Genomic DNA, 27,289 nt, shown 5'->3' on the forward strand with positions numbered 1-27,289 from the left:
ACCCGTATTGTTTTTCCACTATCTCACGGCCTCCCAGCTTTCATGCTAACAGCATATCAGTCTCACACGCGCAGCATGCGCTATCAATAGTGACTCCACATGTGTCTTTCTCACTTTAGAATCACAGACATTACTTCCGTACATAACGAAGCCTGGTAAGCGGCCACTTTATCTTATGGTTTTGCACCGTTCGATCTGCATTAATTGACAATTTAGCCAAAGGAACCAAATGATTGAATTAGAAATGCCCCAAACTGGGTTTCTTTTATCGTTTTACTTTCCTTTTCATCTGAGATTATTTGCTGCTTTTTCTATATGTGGGCATTACCAATAGCAGCTGAATGTATACCTATGCATACACTTACTTTTTATTTTTATATACATTATTACCAAGTATGTCCCTTTGCTCACGCTGTTTTCGTACTAATGTGTCTACCTATAACAGATTACTCTTTTTTCACGCCCATCTAAGAATTATGCGATAACGCAGGTGGGATCACCTGATGTGCATAAATGATTTACCTTGATTTCATTTAAATTCATTGAATACCAAGTTTGTAGACATATGTCATATTTTGATTTGCTGAATATTGTACCAAATATGTGATATTGCGACTAACTTTGATCTTTCTAGTTTTTCTCTTTTTTTCTCGTCTACCGTTTGAATCTAATCTAGAATATGTATGTATATATATGCCACAACACTACATTTAACTTGACTATATGACTCTTTTACTTTCTCTTCCTTTTTTCTTCTCTTTTTCTTCTTTTCTCTCCTCTGTTTTCCTTCTTCCGCCTCTCTCTCATTGTGCATCACCTACTTTCCTCTCCCCCCCCCTATCATCTACGCTTCAACTTCTCTCACTCTAACTTATAAATTTGTCACCTCTCATTTTACATTAATATTACTCTGTCACTTCTCATTTTGGGACCTCACTTTCTTTTCCTCTTCCATTATACTCCACTCGCCTTCAATCCTCCTCCTGCCTACTTTCTTGGCTCTGTCCCCCAATAATAATAAAAATGTATTCACACTACTCTTTCACTCCCTTTCTTGACTTTTCTTCTTTTTTTCCTACATCTACCCACTATCAGCCTTTTATATTTTCATTCGGTATAACCGGGGCCTGTATGCAGTGTTGTAATGCAGTCTCTGCTGACAGATGGGAAGGTGTGTTGCGGTGGACTTGTCAAGTAGAATGGAAGAGGAGTAGGAGCAGAGAGAAATAATAGGGATCGAGGAGAGCTAGAAAGCCAACTCAATAAAAAATATGATCTAATAAAAAAAAAAATACCCACTCTCCACCTGAAATGTAACTTGTACGCATTTCCCCACCCATTGTCTAGTTGGGATGTGAAGGGCTACAAGTAGGCCTGTCCCAAGACAACTAAAGATCCTCCCGATCCTCTAAATAAAAGAACACAATTGCACCAGTACAGCAAACCATTTCAAAATGTAACAATCTAACACATAAGTCAACTGTGGCAACAGTAACCGTATCCAAGAGCGAGTAACCACCAAGCCTAAACATGACCAATTTGGACCCGAGTTAAGATTCAACGCAAGATGTACAAGACCTATACATGGTAAGGCTGTATAAAGTCACCTGCGACTGTTAAACGATATACCCAGTTCAGGGGTGCTTTCGTATCAACAGTAATCTACTATTGGGAATAATGAATCCTCATCATATGTAACTTTATTCGGTGCATTTAATACCATCAAAATACCTACACAGACATCACTATAGACTAAGATCCATATTTACATATTAAAATTTACAATAAAAGATTGTCCTAAAATCTAAAAGGATTAATATTTATTAGCATAGCGTACAAAGTATAATCCAGAGAATTCATACAAAATGTCTCCTAAAAAAAAAAAAAAAACTATCATTTCGCAGGTATAAAATTAATCCAGTTTACCATAGTTTCTAACCTTTGATAATTAAAATACAACAGTTAAAATGAATGGCCGATAAAGGCCAGTTTACGACACTGGCAATTCATGGGTTCCTAGGGCTGTAGCCCAGATAACCCTTCACCGTCTCCAATATTTGACCACTGCGATCACTTTAGCTTCTCTAGTGTCTGTACACAGTACCCTAAGTACAATACGGTATTGCCAGCATCCTATCAACCTACATATAAGCAAGATTCATTTATTTCTTGGTCGAGTGTAGCTGGTGCAAAAAAAGAAAAGATGGGCTAGGGTCTCCTCTGTGCTGAAGCACACTGGGCAAATATATTTACCAGCATTCATAGGCTGCCACTATGCAGTAAAGGACAGGATAGGTATTGTGCCATACCATAGCTTCAGGAACAGAAATCTTTCCCCTGAGGAAAATAGAACATCTAAGAAGAGCTCAAAGGCGCTATGTGGCTTAATGAACAAAAAAAAAGCATCAGTCAAGGGGCCAAAGTCATGTCTGCGAAGTTCCATTTTCGTGACCCATTTCCAATATGACTATTTCAGCAGAACACGAGGCAATCTCAGCTAATCCTCTGGTCAATACTTACCCAAGCCAAGGGACGTCAGCATATCCTTGATAAAGGGCGCCCATTTATTGACATGGAACTTGTCTAAATTTACAATTTCTTTAAAAGCCAAGTAATATTCAGAAAGGGCGGGTATATGTTTCAATCGCCATTAAAAGAGGAGGGGCCGTAATTTGACTTTTTTTTCCACTGGATGTAGCCCTGGATCATGGAATAATGGAACAAGAGGGGAGGTTTTTGATAGGCTTACCAGAGTGCGCACAAATTTATTTTCTTTTTGGCTCTACTAATATCAGTTACGCTGGCACAGCCCCAAATCTCCTCTCTATACAAAGCACTAGCCTCCATCTTGGCCCCGTATACTTTTAAGACCGGTGAAATCCATTTTGCCTTAACAGTTTTAAAGGGTCTAAAAATAGCCACTGAGTTAAGCTCAATGCACTTTTCTTTATCCATTGTGTCTACTTTTTGTCAGTGTGATGCCCCGATAATTTAACTGAAATACTCTTTCCAAGGGTGCACCATCTAAAAAGAATATAGCCAGTGAATGACCTGTGTGGATTTATGGCCATAAACTTAGTTTTTCCAAAGTTTATCACCAGCCCTCTTTTCTTACAAAAATCCCCAAATCTGTTAAGCAGCGTCTGAAGCCCACTGGCGGTTTTTGAAATTAAGAGGGTATCGTCAGCGAACAGGAGAAGGGGAATTCTTCTCCCCGCCTACTTGGGCACATCATTTATACAATCTTCCAGGTAAGGTACCACCACATTTAGATTTAAGGAGAACAGGATGGGTGCCAACACGCATCCTTGTCCGATGCTCCTTAGGGTTGCTATTTTTCAGTGAGATCACCCTTTGGACTCCATCGCACCTGCGCATAAGTTTCGTGGTGAAGAGGCATAATGGTTTCTTAAAAATCATGTGGTAGCCCCATGTCTCTTTTCAGGTCAATAAAAAACATAAGTGAGTCTTTTCCAGTATAACTGTTTTCCAGCATATTGCTACAAACCTAAATACCTGGTCTAAGGTGCTTGTTTGTCTTCTGAACCCATCCTGAAGGTGTGACAATATTGCTCAGTCCTCTATCCACTCCTCACTTTTATTTATTTATAAAGCGCAACATTCATCCGTAAGGATATCACGGCACTAAGGAGAGCACATCCTAAATGAGGGGATTCCAGGGAAGGATTCCTAGGTGATTGAGTCAGTCCTTGGGAAGAAGATGCGTTTTTAGTTTTTAGTCCTTTGGAAAAAAGATGCGTTTTTAGTTTTTTCTAAACGCCGTGTAGTTGTCCGTGAGTCGAAGTTCAAGAGAAAGTTCGTTCCAAAGTGTTGCGGCTAGAGGAGAGAAGGAACTACCCCACCCCCCCCCCTCTGGACTTCCTGATACGTTTGGTTACTGCCCGCGCCTGATGACCTCAGGTTTTGAGTGGGTGTATAGAATTCAACTCTGTCTTGGAGAATTCTGGGTCGAGGATGATGTAAGACCTTATATGCATGACTCAACAGCTTAAATTTGGCCCTTTGTCTAACTGGGAACCAGTGGAGTGTCCTCATACACTCAGATGCTGAGCTGTACTTGCTCTTGACGCATACCAATTTGGCAGCTGCATTCTGGACCAGCTGTAGACAAGAGAAAAGATAGTCCGCCATGCCAACAAAAAGAGCATTCCCATAATCCATCCTACTTATAAGCAGGGCTTGGGCAAGGGTTCTCCTACACTCTATAGGGATCCATTGGAAGAGCATTTTTAACAGCTTAAGTGTCGCAGAGCTCTTCCCGCAGAGTGCACGTACGTAATCCTGCATAGTAAGTGCACTGTCAACAAGAATGCCCAGATTTTTTGCAGTTTCTTTAGGGGTCCCCATTGCCCAATGAGGAGGGCCACCAGGTTGCATTCCAAACTAAATGTGCTCCTCGGAAAAGAAGAATCTCCGACTTTGTACATTTAACTTCAGACAGTGGTCAGACATCCAGGCTGCCATTTCTGAAAGACAGCTAGTGAGTCTGATCCTTGTGTCATCGTGTCCATCAAGAGCGATCATCAGTTGAGTGTCATCTGCATAAGAGCAGATACTGATGCCCCATTTTCAGATGATTTTAGCTAGTGAGGACATGTAAACATTAAAGAGGGTAGGACTCAGGGAAGCTCCCAGTGGTACGCAATACTTGATTGGTACTGGGGTTGAGGAAAAGACGCCCAACTGTATGGTTTGTGTTCGGTTGTTTAGAAAGGAGCCGGAGCCACTGAAGGGCTTTAGAATGTACACGTTTCTCATACATGGCTTTCAACAGGCGGTTGTGTGGAACAGTGTTGAAAGCCGCCGACAAGTCCAGGAGGATCAGGGCGGCGGCTCTACCCTGGTCGACCACACACCTGATGTTGTCTAGTACCGCCAGAAGAGTTGTCTCATTGCTATTATTAGCTCGAAAGCCAGTTTGGGTGATGTCCAGGAGTTCATTAGACTAGAGGTAGTTGATTAATTGTTTATTTACCAGCTTCTCCATCACTTTGGATAGGTATGGAAGCTGAGATATGGGTCGATAGTTTGCCGTACTTTGAACATTGGTGCCCACTTTTTTTACTAGGGGAACTACCGTGGCTTTTTTCCAAATCTCTGGAAATACTGTGGTGTGTAGAGATTGGATGAGTATTTGTGTGACATAGGGGCATATGGTTGGGGCAATCCGGGAAAAGACAAAGTGGGGGCAGAGGTCTAATGGGGAACCTGATTTGACTTCTGCCATTGCTTTATCCACCTCCTTCTCTGTAAAGGGGTTGAAATTTTTGAGATGGACTTGGGCTTCAGGCTGTGGGTTTAAAGTTCCCCAATCTAGGTCATCTTTGTATAAGATCTGTCTACTAAAGACTTTATGAAGTACATCTATTAAACATATGGGCCTATAGCTGGACAGGGAGTCCCTCTGGCTTTTCGTAAATACTGGGACGATTTCTGCTCCCTTCCAACTACGCAATATACCTATTCCCATTAAAATTGCATTAGATAGGATGTTCAGATATTTGGCTCGAAATAGCCCCGTATTAGGGAGCAGTGTGCAATTCAGGTATGGACTAATAGTGTGATGATTGACCACAGCGGTGGAATAGGCTGCCCAGTCTTATTATCTTATTATGAACAGTATATTTATGATGGTAGAGAGAAATTTCCCTAAAAGATCACAGCCTCAGTAAGAAACATCTATCACTCAGGAGGGATCAGGGGCTTCGCCATGCCAGAGGGCATCTGGATGCGCTGTGGGGTTGATTCATGCTAGCGACTCATGGAAACAATTCCTTGTTGCAGCCTACTTCGATTTGAGAAGCACTGTACATGTTGGGTGAAGGCTGAGAGGGGCATTGTTGAGCTATGCAATGTAGCATGGTGTGCTAGTGCAGCAGGATAAGAGCAAAGACCCCTGTCAGGTTAGTAGTGTAGGGGCCCGTTTAGGCCCACTGCCTCATTTGCTGGAGTTTATCATTCCTCGGTCTCAAGGCAGTTGCATAAATAGAATTGCCCTACTTTGACTTTCTTCCCATCATAAAAATATATTTTAAATGTTGGCTTCATTTATTAAAAAACATTACTGGTAAATATAGACATATTACCCTAAACAGATATATGAAATGGGTGAAAATGCTCATTGTGATGAGGTTACATCTGGCAGCAAGGCAGAGAGGTTGCTTATTCAATTATTCAAGAACTTGTTTGGTTTTGTTAATTAGAGGTTCATAATTAAGAGTTATAATCGTCTGAATATGTGTTCGTTTTTGAACCCCCGAATAGGATACTAATTGTACATATCTAGTGTCACGTTGTAGGTATGGGGGAATCTATATAATCTGGGTGAAATTCATAAAATAGCCACAAATAGCACCAAATCGAACGGCTTCTCTTTCGTCAATAGGAGTAGCTAAACTTGAATCAGATGAATGTATTGTGATATCATCTGCATATGCAGCTAAATTGATTGTTGCCGAACCCAATTTAAGGTACATGATTGATATTTAACTTTTGAGATATCGTAAATAACGCTTAAAATATAACCCTAATAACTTTGGGTTAGTGGCCACTCTTGATGCTCCCCTCTGGTTATCTGTATAGTCTTCAAAATCCCACCCATACATACATATTACTTTGGCTGATGCATATTTATTTTGTATCCAAGCTATGTCGAATGCCTTCTCAGCAACCAACTGGATCTAGGCTGGGATATTTAATTTGTCAGGCACATCGAGGGCAGCTGTTGCTAAATTCACGTGGGCTGTGGTTTCACCCTGAGACACAAATCCATGATGCACACATCCATGTTGCACCCTATTTACCTAATCTGCAATACAAAGCAGCAGTCAATTAGGAATAATTTCAGAATGCATTTTGGGCTCAGAATTGATCAGGGACACAGGTCTATAAGATGAACATAGCTCTGGATCCTTATACATTTTAACAACAACTTGAAATATATGCCTCATGCCAGGATGGGGGACTATGTAATCTTGTTCCGTGCTCTGAAACAGCAGAGCTAGATTGGCAGGGAGAATATTGATAAAGGTTTTATAATATTCAGCCGGGGTGCTGTTCAGGTCTGCAGCTTTCCCTGCTATATAAAGACTGAATTTCCCTCATTATTTGACACACAGTAATCACGGATTCCAGCATATATCTTTGTTCACTGATAATTATTTTATTATTTACATGGCCTAAATGCTGTTTATGTCATGGTATATGACTTTGGCGGCATTCTGATAAACTGCTTATAGTAGTTTTGAAAAACATTCAGTTAATCACTTCTGGTAACCACCTATACTAGTTAATTGATTGTGTCCCGCCCCCTTTATATAATGTTTATTAGATCTGTCCTAGTGTATAACAAGATAATCTGGCACATACTCTAATTATACTTAAAGGGGAGGAGTAGGCTTTGTAGAAGAGAGCATGGATGCCATCTGGGCATGGAGCCTTTCAGGATGTCAAGCGATTGATCGTTGCCTGGACTTCATTGTGTGAGGTGTCCTCTTCCAAAAGGTGCATTTCCGCCTCCAGATGTGGGGGTGCAAAATCTTGTAGGTATTCATCTTGAAGACGCTCATCTAAGTCTTGTGCTTGGAATAGGGCATTGTAGTATTGTTCAAATACCAAAAAAATCCCTGCAATTTCCTATTGCAAGTGTCCCTCACGGTCCTCTATCACTGTTATGTGGTTTCATGTCGCTAACTTCTTTTTTGGAAATCTTTTTATTGCAATCATGCTCAGCACAGAAGGACCTACATCAAGGCATGTAGCACTTACATGACATATGAATGACAAAGGGCAAAACTGCAAGCGGAAAATCTGATTTACAAGGGCGCTTTTACAACCCATAAGTAGTATCAAACCCCTCCACCCACCTATCACCCAACCCTGAACAATGCTGACCTACACCTAATATGCCCTATCAGAACCCCCTAAATGCCTGCTGTGCTCTCCAGATCTTCTCCCATTTCTTCGGGCAGCCCCGGCTTTGATAGACTGTTTTTTTCTGCTCTCATACACCAGTCTAAGTCTGTTTTCCACTTATGGAGTCTAGGGGACCCATGGAGCCCCAGGCCCACGCTATATTCTGTTTTGCCAACCAAGCTGCCAGACAAATCTTTTTATATTTGGGGTACGCCTCCTCTCCTAAGACTATTAATAAGAGCCACTTCACATCCATAGGGATCTCTAGAGCTAGCACCTCTGACATTGCCTGTGTGACCTCATTCCAATATGTTTGTATCACTGGGCACTCCCAGAGAGTATGTAAGAATCCCCGCAAACATAAAGACGTGGATGACCACTCAATTTTGGCTAGCCTGGTCCCAGACTAATAGGAGTGGTGGAGAATCCGGAGCTGAACCAGGCGAAAGCTAGTACGAATTACCACTTCTTGTTGGCTCTGTTTGACCTTCTGCCACTCCTCATCTAACCACTGAGGTCCTCCGGCCAGGCCTCCTGTAATGCCACCACCAGATCAGGCGAGTTATTAGCCAGTTTGCGATAGATCATAGATATAGTCCTGTCGGGTTTATGCTCAGTAAGTAAGCGATCCTCTAGGGGAGATGTGTCCGATAGCTGCTCTCCCTCTATTATATGTCGCGCAAGTGCATACCCAAGCCGGAGATAATTGTACCCTTCTGTTCCGCTAAGCTCAAATTCAATCTCTTAGAAGTTCAAATGCAGTGTAGGCCGGATCATGTCACACATCCCATAATGTTGTATCCACAGCAGTTCCCACCCAGTGAAGCCCTGTGGGTCACCCACCTCATAGAGCGGATCACTGTCCCATATTCGTTCGGTGCTCCCTCCCCCCAGGAATCTCGTGGCCTCCCTTCATGCCTTGATCACTGCTTGTGTATGTTGTGGCAGCCCCCTCTCTCTCTTCCTTTCAGAAATGCTATGGGGCGAGGGAGCCATGAGGCACTCCTTTATAGTAGAACATCATTGGATCTGGAACGACAACAAAACCAACTTCTCTGAAAACATAGTAATGTGGGGCAGATACATAGACGATATGCTCTTAATATGGCAAGGATCTGAGACGTGTTTACTCAGTTTCATCAAAACCCTGACACCCAATCAATGGGATATCAACGTAACATATACTATATCCAAAAGAGAAATAGAGTTCTTGGATTTGAAAATCTACGTTGAAGATAACCCCTTACAAACACAGATTCACAGAAAGACCACTGCTGCAAATTCGATTCTACATGCGTCCAGTAGCCATCCCCAGCATACCATTAAGAATATACCATCAGTAGAGTTTCGCAGGGCTAGAATAAACTGTAGCTCAGACCAAGGTTATGAAGTCAAATCAAGAGAGATTATATCAAGACTGACTCAACGAGGATATAATAAGGGTTCCCTCAGAGATACCCAACTACATGTTTCCCACCTGGACAGAAATAATCTTTTACTAAATAGGAAAAAGAATGAGAAGGAATCTATTATACGGTTTCTTACCCCTTTTACCAATGGCCATTACCACATACGTAAAGTCTTGAAAAAACATTGGAATCTACTGACACTCAATCCGACAGTAAGATCTGTAGTAAAAGATCAACCTCAACTCAGCTTCAAGAGAAGTAAAAATCTACGTGACTCACTATGTCCATCATATTTTCAGCCCAAACAAAAAATTGCATCCTTTTTACAGAGACCAATTGGCTTTTACACTTGTTCCAACTGTTCGATATGCAAATTGGGCCAATCCAAAATACAGAACACGAAGAAAAATGGTCGTACTTTCCAGATCAAAGACTTTTATCAATTGTGAGAGCAAAAATGTGATTTATCTAATCACATGTCCATGTGGCAAACACTATATAGGGAGCACGATTCGTCCACTTAAAGTACGAATACAGGAGCACTACCGAAACATCCACAAAACAGATGACAGACAACCCTTAGTTGAACACTTCAATATGTACCATGAACATAATCGCAATTTCGCTTTCTGTGGCCTGGAAAAAATAAAACAACATGACAGAGGAGGTAATTTGGAACAACGTCTACGACAGAAGGAAAGGGCCTCCATAATTCGCTATGGGACCGTAGAGACAGGCCTCAACAAAGACCAGGAATGGCATCATTGGCTATAAGACTCTTCAACTCATCAACGAATATACTGTTTCATAAGAGTGGCCATTAAAAGAATCAGTAATCAATTACACCCTAATGAATCATCAGTGTTTTAGGGAACCACCAAATAATACTGTTGTACCGGAGATCTGCTGTAAAGAAAAACTTGTGTGATATATTCATTCTGAAAGATATATGTATTTGTAAAGCCTTGCCTAATTTTGGTATTTTTGTTTCTTCATTTTCTTACACTGGATATCATACATACCCTATACCTTTATTGCCATAAACTCCTTTCAAAATTTCCCCTTTTTTTTCTCTACTCATCATATACATTGTAATACATCGATTTGAATAGGGTTGTTCTGGCCCATTAGGTGCTAGACCTATATTCAGTCTGATAACTTTATTACTTCACCCCCTAATATACTCAATATTTAAATGTCCTGTATAGAGCTAGCAACCGTTACTACCTTAATATCCTCTAGCTCATCCCACTAATGAGCATGTTCGCCATGGTATTTTGACCGCAAACATGGCCTGCAAATAAAAATTTACGAAATAAAACAATTAAAAATAAAAAATTACATATCAAAACCCAATTTGATGCCCTTCTTTGATTGCTCCTCGAGCAGGAAAGGCAAGTTCGATTTTCCTATTCTTTCACGGTTCTTAAAAAATAGGTAATTTGGAAAATATATGATTGCATTCAATTTACACAAAAAAATTCTCTTAATAACTTTGATCTCTAACCAAACTCATTTTACCCCTCTGCACACGTATAATGAAGCATTTTTTGCAATAACACTACACTAAAAGATGGTGTTTCAGATCATAAACCGTATCATCATTTAATGTTGTAGATACGTGTTTGACCCCGAGAACCTTTCAAAGATGGCCCCGGACCATTCATGGCTCTCAAAAATAGGAAGTTTTGCTAGTAATTGACCACATTCGCTCTTAGAGATTCCCCGCCTTATTGCTCTTGATTATAAATGAATTTCGAGACCAACTTGAATTCTCGTTGTCCTTTGTATATATTACAAGGCACCGTTATATACTATTACCACATTATAAGATGGCGCTTGAGTTTTCAAGCACTAATGCCACAGACACGTGATCGGCCCCGATAGCCTTTTAAAGATGGCCGCGGACCACAACGCGAATATATCGCGGTGAGGAACACTAGTGCCGGGAATTTTTCCAAGACTGCAATCCTAGAGCCTGAAAGTAAGTAACTGGAACAAACAGGCGGCCCCCTAACCTGTACTATAGATTCTCTGGGTTTCTGCCACTCGAATTTCTTTAAACGGGGTTTACCCGTTTTTTTATGAGACCGCTCGCTCGTATTGATACTTACTAAACATTAGAACATTCAATGAATCTAAATTGTATGCATGTAGACTCGAGAGTAGCAGGATTCATTTCACCTTAGGGTAGAGACTCCTCTTGATAGACCTTACGAGCACTATGAGTGTAATTAATTAGCCATTGAATCGTGATTGTTACAAGCACTAATGCAAACACGCATGACTAAATTTTATTTGCTTATAGGCGCTCGTACTCATTTCTTATTTCTTTATTCCCTTTCTTTATCGTTACTTTCATGCTCTCCTTCTCCTTCCTCTTTCCTCGCCTATTCTGCTTCCTTTCTCTTTCTCTCTCTTTCTTTTTCTCTCTCCTGCTCATTTTCCTCATTGTGCAGAGGCCGGATCGTTTGTATTATACAGTGACCTTGAACCATGATACATGAAGCGTTTGCATTTTGCTGTGTCCTGAATACTAAGGTATAAACTTGACCGTACCTACTTATCCAACTCGCTCACTGAGACAACTAACTTCTTCCTATATCCCACCGACCTATACTAACAAAACATTGGTGTAGCAATATATCTTTCTTTTTGTCATTATGGTTGCCGTTTTTACCCTACCTTGATAAAGTCACAGATGTGTGGAAAGAACTTCTCTCACTGAGTACTGTCAAGATCATTATATTTGTGAAAATAACATTTATCTATTAAGGATAATAAACGGGACACATTACGTTTCTTGCGTTAACATCCACTTGAAGTGTTTCCTGAGCACTTTTTCATTGTGTTGGGTCTATACATATCACAAAGTAATTTTTTTCTAAACCTTTTTCTTAAATATCACCGGGTGATATTAGATTCCCTTTAAATACCCCTTTCCTTTTAAGACTTATCCCTCCCCCCCCTTTTTTCCTTTCAGCCTTGAGAAAGCCCTGGCCAGAAACCGTGCCACAAGGGCGAAACACGTGTTGGCTGCTCACCTTCGCTCTAAAATTGGCTTGTTCACCTTACCCTGATGAATGTATTTTGTTCTAATAATTGGACCAACTAAAATACAAGTCTTTCACTTGAACAAATAAATAACACTTTGGATTTACCAACTTATTGGATGTTTCTTGTCAAAGAAGGAGTGAAACTGACTCACTACTGCATACACTCCTTTATATCTATTCTGTATGCTGGTTCCTGTCTGTCTGCAAAGACCCATTTGTTTATTACCAGCAGTTGAGTTGCCCAGTAATAGTTATGTCCGGGATCACCAAACCGCCCTCGTAGACCCCACATGGTAGCTTAGTAAGAGATATGTGCGATGCTCCGCTCTGTTGCAGCAATGTGCACATTTCTCCCTCAGTCTAACAAAAAGTCCTCGGGGACTGGATATGACGTATTCTGGAGCACATATATCAACCGCGATAATGTCATAATTTTGTATAATGCCGCCCTACCCTTCCGGCAAAATGGAAGTGTACCCCGGTGCTTGACATCTCATTTTAGTCGTTCCAGCTGTGGCCGAAGATTTCTATTGAAGTCCTGGGGTCTCTAGTTATGTAGAACCCAATATATTGAAAACCACCCACACACACTGGCACCTAACAAACCCTTGGGAGTCTCATCTTACCTCCAGCGAGTGGGAAGATCAGGGATTTTGACCAGTTAATGCTGTATCCAGAATTGCTACCAAAGAGATCAAATATGTGCAATGCCCTGCCAGTGGAGGAGGTCGGGTTAGTCAAGTGTAGCACTATATCATTCGCATATAATGATATACGTTCCTCCCAACAACTCACTTCCCTCAACAATAGATCCTGACGGCAAGAGGCTCAATGGATAGGGCAAAAATCATGGGGGAGTGGGGACACCCCTGCCTAGCGCCCTTCTAAAGGGGGAAAACATGAGAAACTGCTTCGTTAACCTGCACCCTTGCTAGAGGTTGATGATACAGGAGCCTGTCCCAGCCACAGAATTTCAGCCCAAAGCCAAGCCTCTGTACGGTAGCAAACAAGTAATTCCATTCAATGCTGTCAAAAAACATCCTTGCATCTAGCGACATTCTCACTGATGCACCTACATTCTGGCTTCCGGTCGCATGCATCACCCCGAATAGACAGCACAGATTTAGTTGAGTACTTCTGTGGGGCATAAAACCGTGCTGGTCCGGGTGTATAAGCTCTGTTATACTGAGCTTAGCCTGGACACCGGTATCTTGGCCAGCACCTTTACTTCCACCTTAATGAGGGAGATAGGTCTGTACGACTCACACTCCATTGGCGGCTTGCCTTTCTTATGTATGACTACTATCAAGGCAGTCCTCTGGTCTTGTGAGAGACTTTCCTCCTCCCCTGCCCCCTTAAACATGGCCAGCATATGCAGCGCCGCCTTGGCAACCATTCCCTTAAACAATTCCCCTGGTAGGCCATTGGATCTAGGTGCCTCACCTGATTTTAAGTTCTCTTATCACCGTCGCTAGCACTTCCACTGTTAGATCGGCCTCCAGTGGCTTGCTATTTTCCTTGGTAAGCGTGGGCTGGGGTAGGTCCTGCAAGAATTCCGTACAGTTCATTAAGGACCGAGAACCAGTGGATCTATATAGTTCCTCATAGTATTCTGTAAAGGACTCCGCAATATCCGAGCTGGTGGTCCGGGTCTTGCCTGACTTGTCTCTGACTTCTAGCACCCAAGAGCGCTACTTGTCCCGCTTCTCTAGCCAAGCCAAGAGCTTGCCTATACGATATCCCCAATATTGTATAGGTGATGCTGTATTGCTAGTGCATGTTTCCGGGCTGCCCCTTCCACTAGAGCTCTTAAATTATGTTGTCTAAGGCTCAGCTGAAGCTTCAGCGTTGTTCCGACCTCAGTATCCACCCTGGCATCTAACTGGGCAATCTCCTCCAGAGCCAAGCAAGCCTGTCTGTGTTCCTTTTTGAAGCACTGTAACGTAAACAAGTCTCATATCAGTAAACCTCCTAACTCCCCCTCCCTGCATACCTACTTTGTGAGCTCAAAACCGCCCACCACCCCAACTCGCAGAGTGCCTGTCGCCCCAGTGTTAACAAATAACTACGTGGGTGGGCCACACCACCACCTCGTGCTTACGGTGCTATTGAATGTTCAACCACAACGCTTCAAAAGGCTAACACCCAGAGTCCAGCCGGGCCCTGTCCCGTATTCTTTCAATTATCCACTCATCGTCTGGACTCGCGCATTCATAACCTTGGCACAATGCACCCCCCCGCACCCATCCAGGATCCCCATAGTGTTGGGATATTTAGGTTCCCCCTTCTACCGGTTAATGCTCACATGTCCAACTGGCTTGTCTGCATACGTTGCCGCTCTGGAAGGCCCGGTGATTTGTATCTCCAATGGAGACCTGGCGCCCAGTCTTTGCTCTTTTCTGTCTCACCACGCGCCAGCCTTCGATCCAGTTCCACACATCTTCAGGAGAGTCAAAGCATCATATATTTGATTTCTTTGTTTCTCAGTGCTCTCTTGACTCCTCCAAAGCTGTGTCTCTGCCTCTGCACCTGTACAGTGGAGTCCAGAAACAGTCATATGACTGCGTTGTCAACATGTATATCCTCATGCACTCGAGCTGCTTGCAGAATTGCATCCTGGTCTCTGTAGTTAGATATGCATGCAATAATGGTGTGTGGAGGTGCTCCTGGTTTCGACCTGGAACCCAACTCCCAATGAGCCCGCTTGATCGAGAAGAACTTGGACAGGTGCTTGGGGCGGAGGGTGTTGAGTATTAGGTCATCCAAATAAAGCTCTTTGCTGTGACTCTCTGCCCCTTCCGGGACCCCCAATACACAAATATTGTTTCACCTACCTTCCCTTCCTGGTCCTCCAGCCCCAGCAGTATGATGGTATTTTGATAAGTAAGGGCGTGAACCTGCTCCTCAAGCCTTTTTGTCGTGGATTGTAGACCTACAATATTGGTTTCTGCGGTTTCCACCTTGTCTGAGATTTTGCCGAAGTCCACCCTTAGCAAGCAGACATCTGATGTGACCGCATCTAATTTGGGCTCAAACGTGTTTCGGAGTGCTCGAATTGCGGCCATTATTTCCCTCAGGGAATCTTCACCTCCTCAGCCGCCTGCACTTAGAGACTCGGCAGCTCAGCCCCACCTCAGTCAGGTGGTAGGTACTGCCAGTCGTAACTCAGACAGGGGAGTCCTTGTTGTCATCCAGAGTGGGGGCAGGGGTTGCTGCAGGGGAGCCTTGCTCTTCGCGGCCTACAAAATGCATAGCAGCCCGGTCGGCCCACTCCTCGCGTCCGCACTACCGTCCAGTCTTCGCCACAAATAGTGTGCTTGGTAAGTTGCTTTCTCAATCCGCTAGCACCAATTTAGTTCCCGGGCTCACTGCTCCCCTGATTGGACACTTTATTTTAGCACTGCACAGATTATGGCGGATGTAAAAGGCATAGGTTATGGAGCTGTCCTAGAGATCGGCCATCTCGGTTGGCGGTTAGCCAAGCCTCCATGTCGCTACCTCCTTAAGCTTATAGGTTAAGAGTCTGCCTTATTGCCTTTTTCATAGCAAGTTTGATTAACATGAAGCAATTTCTTAGCTGCCTCCTTCATTTTAATTTGTTTCAATTTCCCACTAAGCCGGTGGAGTTCTCTTAGCTATCTCATTCTCAACCCATGGTTTCCGGTATGGGCATTTTGGTTCTCCAGGCTCAGCGACAGCCAGACCGGGGCGTGGTCGGACAGTTACTTGATATCTATGGTACTACGTAAGCTATGACTTTGGTGTAGCTCTACAAGGTGTCCTTTCCCACCCACGGGTGACAAGGGCGAACTTGGTCAGTGCACCAAGGATGAATATAAAAGACAGGTTACTGTAGCCTTGCAGACCTATTTTGTTATGCACAATACCACACACCCGTTGTAATAAGAAGAATGAATACTTTGTTCCTGTAGTAATAAATACTTTGTATTTCAATCTGTTTATCAGCACATCTAACACTACTACACAGAATATTATTTAAAAAAAGCAAGAAGGCACTGTATAAACAAAAAGAATCAAATGAACTGTTCTAGCATTTAAAAATTTAATCTAAAATCTAACACCCTAATGCCTACTTCTATGCACTACACTAAGAGAGCATGGAAGGCAGAGCAACTTGCAGTCTAGAATTTCTTAGGGACTAGAGATGCACTGCGTTGGCAGCAAAAGCCTGTCTTTATCAGCGGAGGCGTGAAGACAATGTTCCCTGCTAAGGGCAAACACATACTGTGGTAGTGGTCTTCCTCTGGGACTCCGCTTTATCGGCTTCTGGCTAGATGTAGTATCTGTGAAGTGTGCTGATAGTAGGTGAGACCGTCTCTGGCAACATCTTGTGCGATAATCTGCACAAAGGATTTCTCCTGATAATTGTTCAAGTGGCAGTACTTGTATCCTAAATCTTATCAGAATTTGGAATTTCTGATATAAGTTGAGGAATGTCTGACATAGATTATGTGCCTCAAGGTGTGCATCCCAGATGTTTCCTTATGAATATATAAGGTAAAAGGATATCAATTCAGACAACACTATTTCAGCTATGTCTGTATATGTTCTTATTTGACCTTGACATGATAAAAAGTAGACATTTGTCCCAGACGAATGTTGCATCAAGTGTGGTATATGTGTCATCAATCAAATGTCTTGACACTTTCACAGTTCTTAGAAAGATACGGTCAGATGAACTATGCATCTAATGGCAAACATAACCATGATTCTGCAAAAATCGGAGACAATGGTGTCTTCCCTTGCCTAAGATCGAGAAGATGGTGACCTCCATTACATAAGCTGGAGTCAGGCCTCCATCAAATGGAGTCCGACCTTAAAGGCTTTACGTCTGTGGTGGTACCCATCAGCTTGGGCTGTGGGGGTCTGTGCGGTCAGGAAATAACCTATAGGTGAGTAAGTTTTACGGACATAGGAATAAAGTGTGTAGTTGCGTTCACCCGGGTGGTGGTAACACCAGTCGTCTATACACACACATCTGCTATTCCCTGTGTCAGGGAAGCTGATGGTTGAGGGTCACCACGGCGAAGGTGGGAGCGGTCCAACCCATGACTCAGGGGGGTATTGAGGTCTCTGCCTATAATGATATTACCCACTGTGAAATTGGAGATCCTGTGGAAGAGGCCAGTGAAGAAGTTTTCCTTGAATTCTTTGGGGCCGTAGATAGATTGGTCATCGTAGTTCCACCCAAGGTTCCCTTTATGCCAACCCGACGACCCTCACAATCGGTATATGCATTGTTGATGCAGAATGTTAGCTCTCTGCGGAGGAGCATCACTACTCCCTGAGATTTGCGTAGGTACGAGAAATGGAATTGTACAGGTTAGTATGAGCGAAGACGTTTGGTGTCGGATTGGAGCAGGTGGGCTTCTTGCAGTAGTGCCCCGTTTGCCTCTTTCTGTGTAGCCATTGTAGTAAGGCCTGATGCTTAATCAGGGAGTTCAAGCCCTGCACATTAAGAGACACCAAGTGTAAAGATGCATGTGTTTGTCTACTTGAGGATGTGGTGGAAGCAAAGCGATGAGCAGCAAATGTTTCTTCTTGGTCGGTGACTATTGTGTGTGTGTCAACTGTGTTACTGAAAAACTAGTTAACACTAGAAACTGTGGTAAGATGGGAAACCTGATCAGGGAGACCCAGAAGCATTGCTATTTTTGGGGTCTCACATATAATACGGTGTTGGCAGATCATGTAGGTCTTATGATATCACCAGTGAAAGTAGGGGCAGGCTCCTAGGTCTTATGTGGGAGTCTCAATCGCCTAGTGCTTAGTGTTTATGAGCAAGAGCTAGTTACCAATGAAAAGGTCTGTGTAAGACCTTGGGCAATAAACCACCTGTTGGTGCCAGAGGTTTTGGATCTGGGGGATAATCTATGGTATGGTGTCCTCCAATGTAGATGGCCTGCATTCTTTATCTTCTTGGCGTTGTTGCTTGTGGGCATTTTTGCGGGAAGAGTGCATTGATTGGAAACACCAGCCACTACTACGGTCTACGAGGTTGATGCAACTGGTGTCCGGCAGGTGTATTGTGTCCGGGTTTGGTGACATGCCCAGCATCTCACTGTCTTCTTTTGGGGTACCAGCTGTGACTCTTTTGTCTCTGTGAGTGATAACCAGACAGAAGCAAAATCCCCAGCAGTATTGGATTTTTTGGGTTTTGCAAGTGTTGGGTTACTTCAGGAAATTCTCTCTGGGTCCCCAGTGTGTAAGCTGAAACATCTTGAAAGAATAAGATCATGTCTCCACGGAACACTATAGGTTCCTGTTGACAAGCTGCTTGTAACTGTTGATCCTGTATGTGGAAGTAATGGACACTGGTGAGTACCTCAGAGTCTTCTGCTGTTGGCATGTGAAGTAGACTGTGGGTGCGATCTAAGAGAATCGGAGTGTCATTGATCTGTGGGCAAGGAGGGCCTGTACATAGGATTCTAATTCACAGGGAGGTTAGTTGTTACAATGCTCCTGATCCTGATATTGTTTTATCCAGCATCGTGGCATGGTCCCGTTCGGACTTTTCAATGCATGCAGTGCGGTTGACACTTGTCCTGGACATGGTCAGTCACAAGTTGTTTTTACTCTTTTGAGACAGGAGTCCGTTTGGCACAGTGCGTGATCATGGTCACCGAGGGCTCTATTGAAGTTTTGCAGGAGAGACTCCATATCTTTGCGAAATTCAGTGTGTAGTGTTTGAATGTCCTCTTTGGCCGCTGGGGCCTGGACGTCTACAGTGCTGTCTGAGGTAGATGTTGTGGGGTGGGAGCTAACCCCTTGAGAGTGCGAGGTATCCGGTCTTTGGATCAAATCTTTGATGGAGGCAGGGGGGGTTGAGAGGGGAAGAATCTTCGTCCTGTAGTTGCCATTGTCGCTGGGAGGGGGGTGGTGGCGATAGCTCTAGTTCAGGGTCCAAGATTTTATCTCAAGACTTGAGTGGTTGTGAAAGTTCACAGCATGGGCTCTGTCCCATCTGTGACGATTTGGAGGTTGAGCCCTGGCCCCATAGGCGCTTAATAAGGGTGCCCTTTTTGTTGAAAATCTGTTTTATTAAGTGTTTGCAGAAAAACATAGATTCATTCCATAATATAGAACATATAGTGAGGTTGTGCAGCCTGAATGAGTGAGGGCTGCAGTGAAAAGGCCGAAATCCCCTTTTGTAGAATAAAACGAGACCACTAGGAAGGATAAGGAGGGGCGGCCAAGGGGGGGACGTAACTTGAAGCCTGGCCATGCTCAATGGGGGACATGAAGAAAAGTCGAAGTATTGGGGCAGTAATGCAAGGGGGAACAAGAGTGGGTAGGGGGATACTCGCCTGTGCTAGTGTAGGCTCTTTCACTGTGAGAGTTCAGCCCCGCGTGTTAGCAGTATGACTTCAAGGTGCTGTAGGGCTCGAAGGTGGGGGGTGTGAAGCGACAGTGTTCTAGTTTGGAAAGATGTTCTAGCAATGGTTGCCACACATGTGTTAACTCGGTTTCAGAGTGTGTGATACAGCAAGTTAAAAGCTCCATCGCCATTGTGTGCCAGGGGCTAATGAACCACAGCGAGATGGTTAGGGTATAGGGCTTTTTCCAATGAAAGGCAAGAGTTCGGCTGCCCCAGCATGTGCAGGATCAGGCGCCAGTCAGTGTGTGTCATAGCTTTGAGAGATTGCGGTCAGATCCCCAATATGGTTACCTGAGGCGTGTTTGGTATGGGGAATCCCACTGTGTCTTTGATGTGGCTCAAAACCTCCTTTCAGAAGAGCAGTAAAAGTGGACAAGAACACCAAATATGGATGAAAGTGCCCGTTGCGGAGTTGCATTGCCAACACAAGGGCATTTAGATGGGTAACATTCTCTGTAATTGTACAAGTGTGTAGTTCCAGCGGGTCAGAACTTTATAGGTAGTTTCACACTGAGAGATGCTTCTATAAGTCCTAGGGATGTCACACCAAAGTTGTTCCCATTGTTCTGTTGAGATAGCACCTGAGGTGTCTGAATGCCATTGCGTTTGGTAGGGGTGGAGGCACATGGGAGTGGAGTGTTGTAGAACCTGGTATGTGGTGATATCAGTCCCCACGAGCCATCAAAAGAGCGCTCTAGTGTCTCTAAAGAGGTGGCCCTTTGTATATTAGTAGGCACGAGTAACCAATGTTGGTGCTGATAATATTGAACTCTTGTCGTGTCAGAGAGGTGGAAGTCTTTTATGCATTGGTCAAAAGTGTTAAAAGATTCCCCTTCAATGAGATCGCAGATCGTGCGGTATTCCCCCTCCACCAGACCTGGAAGGAATGAGGTTGTAGGGCCTGAGGAAACTTAGGGTTTCAGGCCAGTGGGGTGTTGGGTGAAGGGAAGGAAGTGAAGCCCTTGTTAATCGCAAGTTTGTTCCATATATCTACAACTGTTCTCGTGGGGGTGGCAATGTTGGCACTGCATGGTCATGATTGCTTCGTTAGCCAGGCTAAGTCCCAAAGAGGTCTGCATGTCACTGCCCGATCCATATGAAACCAATGTTTTTTGCTTGCGCGAACCACCCACTCAGAGATATAGTGAAGATGCGATGCCCAATAGCAAATGAGGAGGTTGGGGCAAGCAAGCTCCCCCTCCCCCCCCCCACCCTCGATCTCTGCACAGCATAACTACTTTATTGGAGAGCCTCGGCCGGCCCTTTCCCCAGTTCATGTCCGTAATACTTTTGATTCAGCGTAAGGAGTGAGCGTTCCACCTTGTTCTCCTGTGGCCGCAGAGCAGAGCTAGCTTTTTCTTATGTCGTCGCGAGGGCGTAGCATGGGCCAGGTGTTCCAAGGCCTTGATGTCCTTGGTCAGCCCAGTTTTCGCCAGACAAGCTTCCCTGTTGTGGGCGATTACAATTGAGGTGATGGTGCCACGGATGGTCGCATTAGAGGCGTCCCACAAGGTATGCCTAGCAGTATCAGGTAGCGCATTCGGCTCAAAATAGGCTTGGATCTCTCGCCGTATCTCTTCAACGTTGACCAGGTCACTTAAAATGTAGAGAGGGAGCCGCCAGCATGGTGGGGGGCGGGACACCGCACTGACGCCCTTCAGAGTCATCTCAAGGTGTACGTGGTCTGAGATCGATATATCCGCCGACTCAAGGGTTCGGATAAGTGAATGTGATTGAAAAAAAAATAGTCGATGAATGAGTGCGAGCGATGGACGTGGGAAAAGAAGGTGTAGTCTTGTGTGTCCGGTGATTTAGATAACCAAGCGTCTACCAAGGCCATGATATCTCTCTTCAGTGCCGCAGACATCGCCTGTGCCCTGAAATGTAGTGGCGCTGCACATTGGCAAAACTAAAAATCTGACCACCAATTTCAGACCTACTGGCTTTGCCAATGCTTGTTTATTTTTGTTTCCCATAATCTTATTGAAACTGGTTACACCCATTTTTCCATTATGAATATTTTTAGGAAATACTAGCATGCATCAACACATGTTACTAAATGATGCTGCAAAGAAAGGTTACCTGAAATTTGACAGTAGTTTAGCTAAATGTTTTTTTTCTTGCTTTCGTTTTTTTTATGAACATTTTATTTTGAAAGCAAAGAATCATCAATCTTACATTCAAGCTTCTCCAAATATTTGCATCAAATTGGAGAGCATTCTGGGAGCATTATACATAGCCTCATATTGCTAAACTTTGATAAAGCGTGTACACATTTTTATACTGGAACCACGGTAAGTAGTGCAGTCCGAGCTTACAAAATTTGCTCACCCTAATAATAAAGGCTTTCAAGTTGCGACACCGAGTGATGAACACTGCATCCCAGGCCAGGGACCCTCCACCGGACCTGGCTCGTAGGGGTCGAGCGGAGCCGCTGGCGGCGGCTAGCAAGTTCTGGGAAGGCACGCACCGCATATCATCGGACTCCTCTGTAGAACACTCAGTACATTCAGACTGTGAAAATAGCATAACGCTGTTTAGAGGTATTACGCCTCAAACTGCAGAGGGCTTCCTAGGTTAGAATCGAGGGTCGAGTGAAAAGTAATGTCCGCTGTGCGAGAAACACTGCATCAGAATTACTTTTGCGGGCACAGCAGTGCACCCCTTCCTGTAAACCCGATCTCGACACTCACCACTCAAGTCGGTCCGGGCAGTGTAGAGCTCGCACTGTCTGTACCTCCATTGCTAGAGCCACTCACCCCCATGGCGAAAGCAACAGCTGCAATGTTAATAGCTAACACTGTTATCATTATGGTTTGGACCAGCACTGTTCCTCTGCTGGACCGAGTATTTTTTGTCAGAGTTTTAATGTTAGTTCAGCCTGGCCCAACCCTCCCTACTGCTCCGCCTACCGCTTTCACCCTCTCGATGGACATGCGCAGGCCACTGCGGATCACGCATACACATGAGGTATTGCTATAACATAGTAACCTGGAAAGTGAGGGGACTAGGGTACATATATAAACGGCATAGAATCCTTGCGCAACTAAACAGATGGCATGCACATATAGTATGTCTGCAGGAATCCCACCTCACCGCTGCTTAGACAGTCAAACTGCGCAAGAAATGGATAGGTCAAGTCTTCTCCACGTCCTACTCTGCCTTCGCACGAGGCGCCTACATATGGAACCACGGGTGGACCCACTGGGGAGGTACATACTGGTGAGGGGTACCCTAGATGGCACACAAATAGTAATAGGGAGCATATACGCCCCTAACTACGAACAGGATAAATTCCTTCAAAGCTTTAACCCAATACTTGCGCCCTGGGCAGCATACCCATGGATACTCGGTAGGGATAACAATGCAGTGCTGGATGTAGAAATAGACAGATCACATGCCCCCCTCCAAGGCGCTGTCGCACTTAAGCAGGCTGCTGCATTACGCAATTGGGTGGAGGGCTGGTCCCTGGGGGGCGCCTGGCGGTTGAAGTACCCAAGCGGTAGGGAATACTCCTTCTTCTCACACCCACACCAGCTTCACACTAGAATAGACCGGATCTTGTGCTCCCTCACTACCACTACCCAAGTGGCACATGCAACGTATCTGGGGAAAAAACGTCTCCGACCATAACCCGTTAGAGGTTACCCTCGCTTGGGGCAGAATCCCCACTCCAGTCCCCACCTAGAAATTATGGCCCCAGATGCTCGAAGACCCGGTCTTTCGCAATACACTGTCTGGTGGGATCACAAACTACTTCACTGAGAAGGCTGGCACCGCCTCCTCACCGCAGGTGGAGTTGGATGCATTTAAGACGGTGATCAGGGGAATAGCAATTGGCACCACGGCTAGGGTTAGAAAAGATATACACGGCAAAGTGACGGAGGTCGAAAACTCATTGAACAAACTAGAACGGGAAGCGGCAGCAGACCCTGTGAAGGGCGCAGCGCTACAGGAAGCCCGTATCAAACACGCATAGCTATTAGAAACGCTCAGACAGGTTGATCACACTGCCTACACGCCGAAGCCGACAAAGCTGGTCCACTTCTAGCGCGTATAATCAGAGATGACCCCCCTCAGACCTCAATACATGAGGTAACCACGCTGAATGGGACCATTGTCGACAGACAACAAGACATTAAAACCGCCCTCTGCGAATATTACCAAATCCTGTACCAACCACCTCCGCCGATGATAGAAGATTCTCTCCATGCATTCCCAACTGACATCCCATTCCCCAAACTTACACAAGCAGCACAAAAAGACCTCTCTGGCCCTATCACGAAGGCGGAAATCAAAGAAGCCATTCACGACCTCTCGCGCAATAAGGCCGGAACCTAGATGGCCTTCCTGTTGAGTTCTTTGAGCGACTATACAACGCCGCAATAGGATCGGACATGCTACCCTACACCACGATGCAGGCATTAGTGGTGTCGCTCCCCAAGCCGGGCCGCTTGTCATTAGACATCTCGGGATGTAGACCCTTATCCCTGCTCACAACCGAATATAAAATACTGAGTAAGGTCCTTGCACGTCGTTTATTCCTGTATTTGCACACACTCATCCATCCAGACAAATGCCGGTTTGTGCTGGCGAGGTGTACCTCGCTAAATATTAGGAGGCTGTACCACGTTATGGAAGCAACTCCCTCAGACACCCACACGGTCGGTTGCATCACGTTAGACCTACGGCAGTCGTTCGATACTCTTAGATGGGATTACATGGTCCAGGTATTGGGAAGGTTTGGCATACCCACTGACTATCTGAAATGGGTCCAGTTGTTGTACTCAACCCCCACTGCAAGGGCCCGCACAGGCAAGCATATCTCATGGGAATACCCCGTTGGCAGGGGCACCCAACTGGGATTCCGCTGTCCCCTCTACTATATGTTTTAGCACTAGAACCGCTGGCTCTTAAGATACGCTTAGTGGCAGAACAGAGGGGTAATCCGGCTGGGCACTGCAGCACATGTGTTATCTGCATATGCAGACAACATAATATTGTATATAAATGACCTGACTGCCGATCTCGCACAGATACCGGAGATCTTTACTCAATTCGCATCACTTTCAGGGCTCACCATAAATGAGACCAAGTCACAGGCCGCCTTTTTTCACCCGGAGGGGAGCCCAGAGGCGATACAGTTCGGACCATATAACCTGGAGGTAGCCCCCTATACCTTCAAATACCTGGGCATACAAATCTACAGAACCGCGCCACATCTTATCGAGGGGAACCTGAACAAGGCTATCCGAGCGCTCCGATCTCCGGTTGTGTTCTGGACTTCCCTATCACTCTCGGTGATGGGTAGGGTGGTGATTTAAAAAATGATGGTTCTGCCCCGATTACTATATTATTTAGCAAATTTACCAGTAGTGATTACAACAACTATACTTACTTCCCTGAACAAGATTCTTACTGACCTGATCTGGGGAAACGGCCGCCGCAGAGTGAGCCTGGCTTAACTGCAGCTGGACACAGACAAGGGTGGTCTGGGGGTCCCGGACCTTCGCAACTATTGCTACGCGAGCCAACTGCAATGGCTATCATTCTGGTTGGTAGGGCGTAACTTACACGGCATTCGCTATACAACCCTGGAGCTTGATCGAGGGGAACTGCCTACTCTCCTGCTTCCGTGCCCCAAAATGCCCGTATCCACCCCAACACTCCTACGTACTGCACTTAAGTACTGGTAAAACTCCCTACACTACACACGTAGTTTCCTCCCATACTCTGACAACACGCCACTAGGGGGGATCCCCACCCTTACCGGCCTGCTCACGAAACGGAGGATACTGGCTTGGGTTGAGGACACGGTGGCCATGGTTGGTGCATTGTTTGCTGACGGCGCCCTTATGGACCACGATAACTTCACCAGGCAGCACAGGCTTACAGGCAGACTATATATCACACATGCTGCGGTTTTACAATATGTTAAAAAACATTGGGCTCCTCGCAGGGAAGAACTCGGTCAACACGAACTGGTACACATGACATATCTCATGGAAAATGGTCGGCATCTCACTAAATGGCTCTCCAAAAGCATTAGAATACATACGGGCGTTACCCTGCTAGACTTGCACACTAGATGGTCTAGGGACCTGGACAAGGAATTGACAGATAAAGAATGGGAATCGAATTTAGAATATCCCAGGAAAATCCCACGGAACGCCATATTTAAATGTATCCAACACATGGTCCTACACAGAGCATACCTCACACCACACCGGCTGCAGAGTATGTTTCCACTCACACAACACCACTGCCCTAGATGCAAGGCAGATGAGTCAGACTTGCTCCACATGCTGTGGCAGTGCCCGGAACTCGTAGGGTATTGGACGGAGGTGATGAGGTTTACTGTTGCCGCAACGGGCGCCCCTGTGCCGTGCATGGCAGGCATGTGCTTGTTGGGCCTCACCCAGTGCGACAAGGCATTGAAGGTACAGCTTCATTTCACGGACCTAGCCCTGCTCCTGGCTAAACGTGCCATCACCATGTGGTGGAAGTCAGCCAAACCTTCGCTGTTACATGGCTGACATGGGGAGTGTAGGAGAGTAGGATCTGCACTTATGTTGCTCCCACTTTTTTTCTGATGTTAACACTGGTTTCTGGCTATAGTCTGGCTGGGTCCCTGCTAATCAGGGCCCCAGTCTCTCTGTTCTCTCTAAACAACTTGGAGTGCATATTAGATGCACTAGTGATTGGATACTGTGGTATCTTATGAGCCCCTAGTATATGGTACCCTAGGTACCAAGGGCATAGGTACTTCACAGGCCTACCAGGGGCTGAAGCATGTATTATGCCACCCCTGGGAAGCAGACTAAATCTGTCTCCACAGGCCTGCTACTGCAGCCTGAGTGAGGTAGTGTTAGCACTCCTCACTGAGGTATAGGTTCCTATATCTCACCATACATACACATATAAACCTATAAGTCACCCCTAAGGCAGGCCCTATCAATCCTGAGGGCAGGGTGCTTGGTTTACAATGTGAGGGGGTGCCTCTGCATGAGCAGGACCCCTCTGCAGCTGGCAGGGTCTATTCCCTGTGGCTGTTTGTGGATGCGGTTAAACCATATACTCTTAAGTGCATTATAACCTCCTGGTAACTGCTAACTTTGGAATGACTACATCGAAACATGTAGTGTTTGGTGTCAAACAACTTGGAATCCTACCCCCACACCAGTAACTGGTGTGGGAGTGTGATCCCACCCTTCTAGATGGGACGACATGTACCCACTGTGGAAACACGGTAGAAATCTGAAAGAGCCCTGGCATCACAAAATGGATGCCACCAGCACAGACACTGGGCTGCCCTCCTGCTGCTGACTGAAACTCGCAGTGGAGGAGGCCCAAAAATAGGCATCCTGTCCCAGGGAGGTGTCACCACCTTCCAGAGAGGATTTAGTATATTGGGGCTGGGTGGGTGCACTCCTAGAGTGCTTAGAAGTCCTGCACTGGGGGAGCAGTAGGCTCCTCTGTGCATATGGCAT

General features: G+C 45.0%; 1 protein-coding gene across 9 annotated transcripts in view; it reads left to right on the forward strand.

The window, feature by feature from the left end:
- The window catches only part of ZFYVE16 (zinc finger FYVE-type containing 16), a 602,399-nt gene that overhangs the window by 68,137 nt on the left and 506,973 nt on the right, over nucleotides 1–27,289 (forward strand). The window lies entirely within an intron of this gene.

The sequence above is a fragment of the Triturus cristatus genome, chromosome 2_1, assembly GCF_964204655.1.
Source record: "Triturus cristatus chromosome 2_1, aTriCri1.1, whole genome shotgun sequence".
In the NCBI taxonomy this organism is placed as follows: domain Eukaryota; kingdom Metazoa; phylum Chordata; class Amphibia; order Caudata; family Salamandridae; genus Triturus; species Triturus cristatus.